Source organism: Gymnogyps californianus, chromosome 4, assembly GCF_018139145.2.
Source record: "Gymnogyps californianus isolate 813 chromosome 4, ASM1813914v2, whole genome shotgun sequence".
In the NCBI taxonomy this organism is placed as follows: Eukaryota; Metazoa; Chordata; class Aves; order Accipitriformes; family Cathartidae; genus Gymnogyps; species Gymnogyps californianus.
The window spans coordinates 15,844,367-15,856,099 of NC_059474.1; positions in this window are offsets into that span (position 1 = coordinate 15,844,367).

An 11,733-nucleotide genomic window follows, 5' to 3' on the forward strand; every position below is an offset into this window, starting at 1 on the left:
TAGTGTCATCACTCCATTAGGAGCCCGCCTGAGTCTGTATGCCTAATTCAGAAAGTGCACCTGTACAAGCATAAGAAGAATGATAATTCCTGGCTGTGCTTTGGTGTGAAGTGCTTTTTTGTAAAACAAAACAAACTATTCATGCCACGATGAAAAATAACTTCTGCTGTACCTGTCAAAGGATCAGCGGGTCTTTTCTAGTGAATGAATGAGCAGTGGCTGGTCTTTTTTAAGCCACTGAAAAAAGAAAACAGTTCATGCAAGTAAATATATGTAACACAGGGCTAGACTTTGCTGTCCTTATGCCAGCTAAACAGCATTTTACAGAAGATATAAACCATGGTGCTTCTATGGGATATTCACAGAAAACATGCTGAGGACACCATGAAATTTTGTGTGCACAGAGAACTGAACGGGCTTTTGCACCCTTTCCATCTCCATGGAGCTGAGCTCTCCACAGCTGCTCAGTGCTCATGACTTTTGCACCAGCCTTTCATGGCTTAGCTGACACACACATGCCCCACTGCTGCAGTCTTTTAGATAAAAAGCAGCCTGATTGCGACTGTCTGAATTACAGTTCAGTCCCTGGTGTCTCACAGGGCAGGGCAGCTCCACGCTCCCTTGCAGATGCTGAACAGGAAGGCGATGCTACTGAGAGCAGAGTCCAGGCTAGTGAGTCCATTGGGGCTATCTGTCAATAGGGCTGATACCATTTCTAATGCTAGTGCTCAGCCAAATGTATAAGGTGATTCAGGTTGTTTCCAGTTAGGAGAAGAAATAAGAGGTAATGAAGTCAGGCATCTCTTTAATGCAATCTTATTTACAGAGATGTTAAATCCTTTCTCTCCGGGCTTTTCTCCTTGTTCTGTGTATTTGTGCTAGATAGACGCAGTACTCTCCTTATGCCTTCTTCAGCTTCTACCATGTATTTGACTCACAGATTCACAAAAAAAATATTCGGTAAAATGCCATTCACCTGCATATGCATTGCATGAGCCTTTGTTCTGGACAGTGGGGTGTTGTGAATGGAGATTGCTAGCTCAACAGTGTCAGGGGTCTCTATTTCAAGAAAGTACATCTTTTTAAAGCTATCTTCAGTTATGCAGTTATCCATAGTTTCAAAGAGAATTTGCATACCAGATAACATTTTAGAGCCTTGAGTTAACATTGAGCAGATACTAAAATCTAAGTTTCCTTTTAGATACCACATCTTATGGGGATATTTAGAGTATTATTTCATTTATTGTGACATATTTCTTATGAAAACAAGATATGGTTAGCAAAAGCCCTCCTCTAGTAATTAGGATAGCTTGTCTGACACTGTATTTTAGATGCAGTGCTATATAATCTCCTTATTTCCATACAGTAGGAAACCAAAGTAAAATGTTGGAATTGTAACCTATGATCGAAGATCTTACAGCAGCTTCTCAAACGGTGCAAATATTTGCCTCGATTATTGTATTTACAATTCCAAAAATATTTCTTCTGTTGAAGGTTTGTGTACAAGACACTACTCCAAACCATTTTTAAGGGAGTTTTGACATAAATGAAACTTTATGCTGGCATGGCAAGTGAAGTACTTGATTAATAAAGAGTTTCACTGTTTTCAAACACGTATTCCATGCAGGCTCATTTGAAGAAAACCGCAAGTGGAGAATGCTTTACTGCTTCCAGTCACAAGGGGGTTGTGTATTTCAATCCTGCTTACACAGTTAGCTTACTTTGGAGCTCTGGTAGGAAAGAAACATGACCAGGAGAAATAATGCTACATTCAGTGACCCTGCCCTTAGAATCAATTGGCCTGATGGGAGAACTTTTTTCTCTCTCTTTTGCTACTGTTTTCTTAGTTTTTAACCTTTTAATACTTAATATTTCTTGAAACGCCATCTTTAGAGAAATGTCTACTGTCCACAGACTTGAAGTACTGATTGATATGGCCTTCTGACACTGTGAATGGGAAATGAGAGACTTTTACTTATATCGACAGTTGACATACATACAAAAAAATGTACATGTTCATAGTCTTTTTGACACGTTTTTGTGTCAGTTAATATTTTCTGATTTAAATATCGGGTTTTAAGTATACAGCTCAGATTCTCTTATGTTACAAAGGAATTGAACTTCAGCCACAGTGACAAGTGAAAGAACGGGACAACTAGGTCTAATGAAGTCTGCAGAGAATTCCAAAAGAAAGTCTTGAAAATCTAGAAAATAAAAAAAAAAACTATAGCAAGTTCTAATAGGCTGTGGAGTAACCACTCGCTAGGCTTGGATTTTTGGTTGTAGCCCTATCTCTGGAGTATTTTAAAACCTGATTGAACAAAGCACTAGAAAACATTCTGTGGTTAAAATGAAATGCAAAGTAAAGATCATTACTTCTTTTCTCTCCATCCCATAAACCCTTACTGGCAGGCAAGGAAGGAATAAAACTTCTTCAGTCCTGGGTGCTGCTTACTGATTGGCTGGCACGTAGATGAGACGGATTAGCTGGTGATGATCACTGATGGTTTGTGAGGCTGCCATTACCTATACGGTACATTTAAAACAACAATTTGGGACCCGTGTTTTAAAAAACAGCTTCTAACTTTGTACATACACAGTAGCAATCATAACCATTTGTCTGAACACAAACATAACATGGCTTAGTTTATTATGGCAAGGTAAGCAACTCACTGTCTGCCCAAGTTTCGTGTGTAAAACCAATCTGCCCTTACAAATGCTCCTGCTTTTGCTTCAGCCTCCCAGCCACACGCTGACAGTATGGGCACCTGTGCCCTTTGCTTACATACATGAAAACAGGACAGATGAATGCAATCATGTCTTATCCTCTCATGCGGGTACTTCATTCCACACTTCTTTCAGCAAGTGCTAAATCTCTTAAACCAAAATTCAGAAGTACTCTTTTAAACTAAACAACCAATAGATAACTCTAAATCACAGTAGGTATACTGAAGCAAACTGGTTACAAGCAATGACTAATTTTTGCTTTCTACTTCCTCTCTTTCTCAGAACACTCTCCAGTGTTCTTAAGTATTTACTGCCTCCCGCAGTGATAACTTGTTTCTTTAGAAATGAATCGTTAGCACTGAATTTGTCTCAAAAGACCATAGTTATAATGTACATTCTTTCCACCTTCAGGCGCTCTTCTGAACCACAGTGCTCCAGAGACAGCTCCATAAAAAAAAAATTAAAAAAAAAAAATTATTGATGGGTTTTGTCCCTGAATATATAGATGTATTTTCACTCTTTCTATGACTGTTAACTTCTAAAATAAAAATGACTGGCCAAGTGTAGGCTGAATTTTTGTTATTTCAGTTTTGAGGGATTAACTTACTAGAGCTTTAATTGACTGGCTCTTGGGAATGGCTACAGGACTTCTAGCTAAGTTATGTGACAGTAACATCACTTTTCTCTTCATACTCTCCTTCTAACACTCTCCACGTGGTAATACTTCTGAGAACAAGGTATTAGCAGCATCATTAAAATAGACCAGCTAAACAAAAGATTCAGCCCATATCTAGTCTGTCAAATAGCAAAGCAAACCTGCAGTGGGATGCTTCTCTATTCTTATTTTGCTTAAACACACACCATCACTGTGTCTGGTCAGTGGCAGGTGCTTTATTTCAATGACAATTTTTTTTTCTTCCTATTTTATTTATCTACATGCTACCACCACTGGGTTTACCCTGCTAAAACCCTTTTCACTCAGGACTCATTGGGTTGCATCTGGATGCTGCATGCAGTTTTGGGCCTCCCAATGCAAGGCAGAAGCTGATAGCCTGACAAACATCCAGCAGAAGACAGCCACGATGGTGAGCACTTGACCTGGGAGGAGAGGCTGGGGAGCTGGCCTTGTTCAGCCTGGAGAAGGGGCAGCTTCAGGGGGTCCCAACAGCAGCCCCTACCAGTGCCTGCAGGCAGGGCTTCAAGGAGATGGAGCTGGGCTCTTTATGGAGGTGCATGACTGGGGAACAACAAATAGAGGTCATAAACTGGAATAGGACAGATTCAGACTTTATAGAAGGAAAAAGATTTCCACATAACAGCAGCTAAGCACTGGAGCAGGTTGCTCAGAAAGGCTGTGTAGTCCCTATCTTCAGAGGTTTTCAAGACCCATCTGATAGAGCCCTGAGCAGTCTGCCTGAGCATGAGCTGACGCTGCTTTGAGCAGGAGGTTGGACTGGAGACCTGGCAAGTAAAGACCTCGCAAGGTCACTTCCCACCTGCATTATCCTTTGACTCTGTGAGTCCAATTCAGCCCTGCCAATTTAACTCTGATTTGAGGCTGAATTCCCAGTTATCTGCCAAGTTAAACTGAGCACATTAGATATAGAGAAAGCATGAGAATACAATAAACATAAAACCTCATAATGCTCTTTTTACTGAGATACTTTTCAGACTACTGTCATTCTTGAAATGTGGACTTTGGAAGATCTGAAGAGTTCTGAAATAATATGCATGAAGTCATATGTATTCTTATTTAAGGGACAGTTCTTTCTTGGAAGTTTTCCCATGAAAATAATTTTTCATTCCAGTGTTTTACATCATTGAAATTCCCTCTTTCTAAGATACAATATTCCTGAGAGAACAGGAAAATGCCTATCTTCCTTTTTTTTTTCTTTTTGGTGTCATCAAAATACTTTTCAATCACACTCTCCTCTGAATATTGGGAAAATTAGTCAAAGTAAATGTTCTCCAAAAGAGTAGAGATCTTAGGGTCATAATCAGTTTGTGTGACTCTGCATGCTCTAAGATAGATCGTTATGTGGCCACTTTGTTTTGCATGAGTACATTAAAACCAGATGTGAGTTGCTGAGTCAGCTTTGATACAGTAGCAGAATTATGCTTTCCAGGAAACAAATGATCACCATCCATAATTATATTTTCTAAAACCTAAGATAAGCAGTTGAAACCAGAAAAGGAAAACTGTGGACTTGTGTAGTTTCTGCCAGACATAGGAGATTAGCCTCATGCCTGATTAAAGAACATAGCTCCCAGCTCAGCAAAGCACTGGCTCTTATAAAAGCTAAAATATCAGCAGAGGTCATATAGCCAATACTAACTGTATAATCTGAAATCATATAAAAGACCTGGAAGAGATTTCAGGAGGCAGTATCAACTATGCTTGTGCTATTTTCTGACAGATGTTTATCTACCCTTTCAGAAAAACTTATATTAGTAATAGATACTGTTTTGTCTCCTCAGGCAACCTTTTTCAGTATTTCAGTACCTTTACTATTGAAAAATATCTCCTGATATATCTCCCCAGCTTCCTGTGCTCTAATTTAAGTCCATTGTTTTTTGTCCTACCCACACCAAATATGCAGTAGAGTTTAATCACTTCCTCTTTATAGTTGTCATTTATATTCAAATACCCCTGTTATATCTACCGTCAGCTTTATCTTCCCACTGTCAAGCAATCCTAATTCCTTCTGCCTTTCCTAGTACTAAGTTTCTACTTGTTGCTCTTTGTGTTTTCGTAATGGGTCCACATCCTTCTTGAATTGTAGTGCCAAAGCCAAGCCACCGTACTCCAGCTGAGGACACACCAGTTCCAGTAGCACAAGCTTTACATCATAGATTTTGTGTACAACACTTCTGGTTATCTATCCCAGTGTGGATTTGTCTTTTCCACAACTGGATGGTTCTGCAGACTCATTTTCAGCTTCTTTAAAGTCCTCATCTTTTTTGGGGGTATCCCTGTCGACCCAGTCCATCCCTATCCTATATTTCTCCAGCTAGTTTTCCCTAAATTTTGTATTGCCCTTAATGAATTTCATTGTACATTTTCAGACCATTTTTCAAATGCACCTAGTAGCTTTTCAATTCTAACCCTATGATTGTCTGTTTCTTCCTCCAATTCATTAAGGAAAAGGATGAACACTCTGGACCCTTAATAGGCAAGTGCAGAAATCCAATTGATACCTAAATCAGTTTTAACAGGGAACCATGGATAAACATCTTCCCATAACAGTTTTCTTAACAGATATGTGTTTTCTTAGGTCCCATGGACCTGAAGAACGTACAACAACACTTTCTTAATATTACACTTTGCTGATCATTTCTGCTGACTATTTGTTCAAACAGAATAGGGCCTGTGAGGACTTCTAATGAAGGATGACAGTGAAAGAGCTGGAGTGAAAAGACATCTTTCTTGAAAACTCATTCAAAGGTACAATGGGAAGGATAAATAGAGTCATGCAACTGCAAAAGAAAAATTATAGAGTTTGTTATTTTGTTTCTTTTCTGATATTACAGGAATACTTATGTCATTCTAATTTTAATCTGATTTCAAGGGAAGTGTTTGCTGAGGAATATCATCTGGAACAGAATTGGACTTCTAGAAGCATGATGTGTTAAAACCTGGTGGAAGATTTACAGTGTGGCATTCTTCTCATTGCAGAGAATGAAGACATAACTCTGGTTTCTTATAGTTGATTCTTGCTAGTCTGAATTTTCATCCGAGAGAAGCATAGGGATGGCAAATTATGTTTTATGTTCAGTACAAAATAAAAATATACATACATATATATATCTAAAAAAGAATGAATAAGAAACTGTTGAGAAACAACAGAAATGAAGGCTGAGGAGAACAAAATGGGTGAATTGAGAAGGTGTGAGTCTATGAAGTGGATTCCACCACTTAGGACTTCATTGTCTCACAGATCAGGTGTCCACTCAGACCAGGACTTAGCCAAAAATAATTTCCAAGCATAAAGCTGCCTCTTCAGAAGCAGAGCCATGCAAATAACTACTACTGACCATCAATTGCCATTTCAGCTTTTGGAATTCAAACTAAAGTTTTGACTTAAAAAATTAAATACCACATCAGTATCCAAATGGATATATGACATTTTTTATACCTTCCTCCAGGCCACCCAGGTATAGCTAGAATGATGAGTAAAGCATGCATGGCTCATAGATGGACAGAAACAACCACCTCAGAATAACCATTAACTCACAGATTAAGGCTGAACTCAGAGAGGAATTCTACTTTTAAAATACGGCGTTTCAAATGAGGGCATAGAGGCTTGTTCCTAAGGCATTCATTCTTTCATGGGTGCTGCTCGTAGGTCTGAGAAAGCAATGCTTTGCTGACTGACCTGGAGGAATAATTGGAGGCAGAGGCTCCTCAGGCAGGAAAACAGCCGCCACTCGTGAAGATGCATTTTCCAGTGGAAATTACTTGGTTTCTATAGTCTGAGATAGAACCACCAACATGTCAGTTCCTTTAACCCAGAAGACATTATTAAGGAGGGTAAGTATGACTGCACAAAATAAATCACTTATTTCTCAATTTATGGCAAGATTTAGCCTCCAATCATGAAGTGGCGGGGCAATTGCTAGAATGATTATAAGATTTTCCTCATCTTAGAAAAGGAAATTTTTTAGACGACCTGATATCTTCTCCAAGCAGACTGTATTTCCTCCCTTCTCTTTCTGATTCTCCGCCTTTAATTGTTGTCAGTAGAAAGATGATGAGTTGAATCAGGGTTTCTGGATGACCGCAGTTGCACAGCTGGTGAACAAACAGATGTTCTCGATCAAGCAGAATGTCCTTCTCTAACAACTTGGAAACTACCACTACTGCTTAAACTATGCCACATACAATAAAAATCTCTTAAACCATATATACCTCAAGTATTCAGTAAATATTAAGTAGAAAAACAAAAACAAAAGAAGGTCTACCATATGTGGACCGTTCGGCATTTATTAGTAGAGAAACTTGTAGCAGGACTTTAAAGTCATTTCTGAAAGCAAGCGCAGAAGTAAAACATTAGGTTGAGAACCGGGATTTAGACAGAGGGATACTGAGTTTTGTAACAAAGCCTCAGGCACCCCGACACCTAATAGACTCCTTCAGACTCCCTCATACAACACATGTGGAGAACAAAGCGCCTCAGCAGCCACCAAACTGAGAGGAGCCACTCCAATATATCTATTAAACTGGGGGCAATGGCAAGCAAGGTGAGAGAAAAAGCTATTAATCCTGGCAGAGTATATGCTTAAAATGGACACTGAGGAGCTCTTGGCTCTCCAGTGTGATTGTGTAAAAGTCCTTCAGAAATGCAGGAATCAGGGCTCTTTATTAATAGATATTTCAAATTCTGTAAAGCAACAGGGCAGCTGCATGGGGGGTTCTTCATGGGAATGGTACCTGAAAGTTGGATATTAATATTTAAAGAAACTATCAGTCTCCTACATATGTTGTCTACAAGCTTCATTTGCAATTTTAGTCCTTAATTTATAAATTCTGTGTTCAAGTGCTAATTTTTCACATCTGATTTGAGCTATGAACTGTTATTTTTAGCTGATTTGTTTTCCATGTTTTGTGACTAATGTATTGAATCACATAGCACAGTTCAGTTCCCTGATTGGACATAGCTGTTATAAACTGGTCTGATATAAATGTGATTAAAATTAAAGCCGTTCTGTATTTTGTGTGATTTTAAGTGTCGCTTAGTGTGCATTTCCTTCCCAATGCCCAGTAAATTTCACCTAACCTGACTTCTGCTGCTGCCCAGAGTCTGACTAATGACTTCAAACAATCTGAATAAAAATCTGGTTTCTAATTCAGCAAGTTAATTGCAAACAGACTTTTACATGCTCCCACTGACTCAAATCTTGTTTTGACATTGGGTTTTAGAAAGTAAGACGACTATAGGAGTATGTAATGTGTAAAGTGAAACAAAATAAAAAGCTTGCAACTGGGGAAAAAACAGTCAAAAACTCCAGTAACATCATGTACTGGAAGTAATCTTGAGCATTATTAAAAAGACAACACGGCAACTTAATCCAACAGGAAAAAAAAAAAGAGTGAAGGAAAAAACTTATTTAATTTGTTATCGCACCAAGATTAGTCCCAGAACTGGCTGTCAGATTATCCAGAGTGAGAGTCAAGCACTGTAGCCTAATGTATCTTGAACTAATCTTATACAGTACTGTGGAATAACCATAAATTACTGAGAGCCTGCGAATGGTCACCTCATGAACTGCAAAGAGTTTTTTTAATTTCGTTTTGGTTTTGTGTCTGAACTTCATTCCTTTCACATCCTGTTTTTCTAATCTGTGCAAAAGGAAAAAAAGAGAATTATACCTTGTGTATTTCACAAAGCCCATGACTCCGTCATACCTGGCCTGCAGAATGATAACCCAGCGTCACACGAGAGGGGCTGCCAGATACAGCAACACTTTGTTGCTGTTTGAAAAGACAGTTTATGACAGACCTAATAGATTTAGGTGAATACTGTATCCTGAAAGCAAGAAGAATGTCACAAAATTATTTTTATCTCAGAAGTAAATTAACTTCATTTATTGTAATACTTGTGGCTGAAAAGGACACAGTCTGCAGAGCCTGTACACCACTCAGTCCCACTGAATGTGGATTTTTAGAAGCTTCTCACATCGAACCTAATTTCACATAATTTCAGGACATTATGTTGCTTTTATGAATATATTTTGTCTAAAAAGATCTTAAAGAAGTAATTACCTGGTTCCAGTCTCTAAACTGCTGTGTGTGCAGTGCTCTCTGCCTTCTCCCTTCCCTTGCTGAATCTCAGTGTCGATGAGTAGGAGGAGACTGAACGTGCCCTCGGCATGTCTGTGGACACCACCAGATGGAGGGGGGAGCAGGCAACATGCTCGAGGACAGTGCTGCTGTTCAGAGGGACCCAGCCAAGCTGGAGGAACGGGCTGACAGCAACTTCATAAAATTCAACTAGGACAAATGCAACATCCTACACTTGGGAGGGACTGGCATCCCTGCAGCAGGACAGGCTGAGAACTGACTGGCTGGGGAGCAGCTCTGCTAAAAAAGACCTGTGGGTCCTGGTGGGCAGCAGATATACACGAGCAGCAGCGAAGCCAACAAGATACAGGACTGTATCAACAGGGGCACAGCCAGTAGATCGAGGGAAGGGATTATCCCTGCTCAGTCAGCACTCATCAGGTTGCACCTCGATGCTGCTTCCCTAATGGGAAGCCTTCCCAGTTAGGGCTTCCCTAATAGAAGAAAGGTGTTGAAACCCTAGGATATGTTCAGGAGAGGACAGCCATGATGGTGGGGGGCTGGAGCACTTGACCTGAGAGGAGAGGCTGGGGAGTTGGGCTTGTTCAGCCTGGGGGACCCAACAGCAGCACACAGTACCTGAGAAGATGGCATCAGGGAGAGGGAGTCAGGCTCTTTGTGGAGGTGCACAGCTGAGGAACAACAGACAGAGGTCATAAGCAATGGTGGTCTTAGTCTTTCCTTCCATACACTTTTTGTGACTTACTGTCAGAGTCTTCAAGTCTAATCCTCTCTCCTTTGTTTTACTGAGTCTGCCCAAGCTCCTGACACTTTCCTAGTCTTTGTGTCCCTTTATCAGATGCTGGCTCTTTCTAACGTTAAGCCTTTAGCAGTCATCCTACTTTCTTCTGGCTAGGTTCTCTTTGGCTAATACCCAAGGTAAATTTCCAAATCACTCTTTGCATCTCATTGGCCCCTGCTAATTGCCTGCTAAAGATGTACTTCTGTTCTACAACATGTGGTAATGTTGCACATTCTACTGTATTTCAAGGTCTCATTTTCCTTAAACCCATCCTCTTCAGAGCCATCAAAAGATTTCCCTATAGAAGATAATAAAAAGTCAACCAACCTTTAAAGTAAGCCTCCTTTCTTTCTCCCAAGATAAATTCCACATTCATGTTTTGCTTCTTAGTTACTTAACCTGCTCTCCTCTGCGTTTGTTTACCACTCTTACAGCTTTTCCTATTTATTCCTCAGGCTCTTAGCATTTAAGAAAAAACTTCCTAGGGATTTCATTTGCCTTCTACTCAGGTTAGATTTGGGGTTTTCATATTGTGCCTTGACACCACTTGGAAACAAGTTGGAACAAAAAGCATAAACTCAATTTTAAAAATGAAACTGATTGCTTATTCTTTTAGACAAAATCTTGCATGTCCATTTTTTTCAATTAAAAGGCATGGATCTAGCCCTAGGTTAAAAATAAAATAGTTCAGGTAGTGATAAAACCAAAGGTGTTATGTGAAACTAGAATGCATTAGGGTGTCCTAAACCATAAAGCTACATCTAATTTTATCTCAGTTTTGAGGAAAGCTGAAAGGTTTAGGCACAAGTGGAAGCAGTGCCACAACTCATTCAATTTGGATTTAAATCTAGATCTACTGCTTTTAATAGCAGTAGTCATAAGGCAGAAGGTTAAGCTATTATAAAATATACATCTGGGGACTGAACTACCTACCAATGTCCCCACGTTAATTATACAAATAGCTCAATAGAACTCCTTTTGGTCTCAGGCACATTCAGTGCTCCGGAGGTAAACCACTATAGGTATTATTACAGCAAGCTTTATAACCATCATCATGTAATGCAGCTTGCTCCCTTCATTAATTTAACACATGATTTTTTCTGGATGATTTACAGGTAAGTGGTGATATCTGTGTGACTATGCCACAAGAATATGCACTCAAAGAATTAGAAAAAAATACCATCACTTGCCCCTTGCTAATTTTGCAACTTCCTTTTAAGCTGTTGTACTGAAACCTCACAGCAGGATGTGCTCCCTTTTTTGTCCAGTTCAACTTTCTGTCTGGGTTGTGAGATCTTGGCTGAGTAGAAGAAAGGTGGCCACTTCTGCATGAAAATGAGTGGGTTTCACTGATCACTAAAATGTCGACTTTGCTCAGCAACATGAGAGTTTACATTTCCTAGGTAATGGGCACCAAAATCCC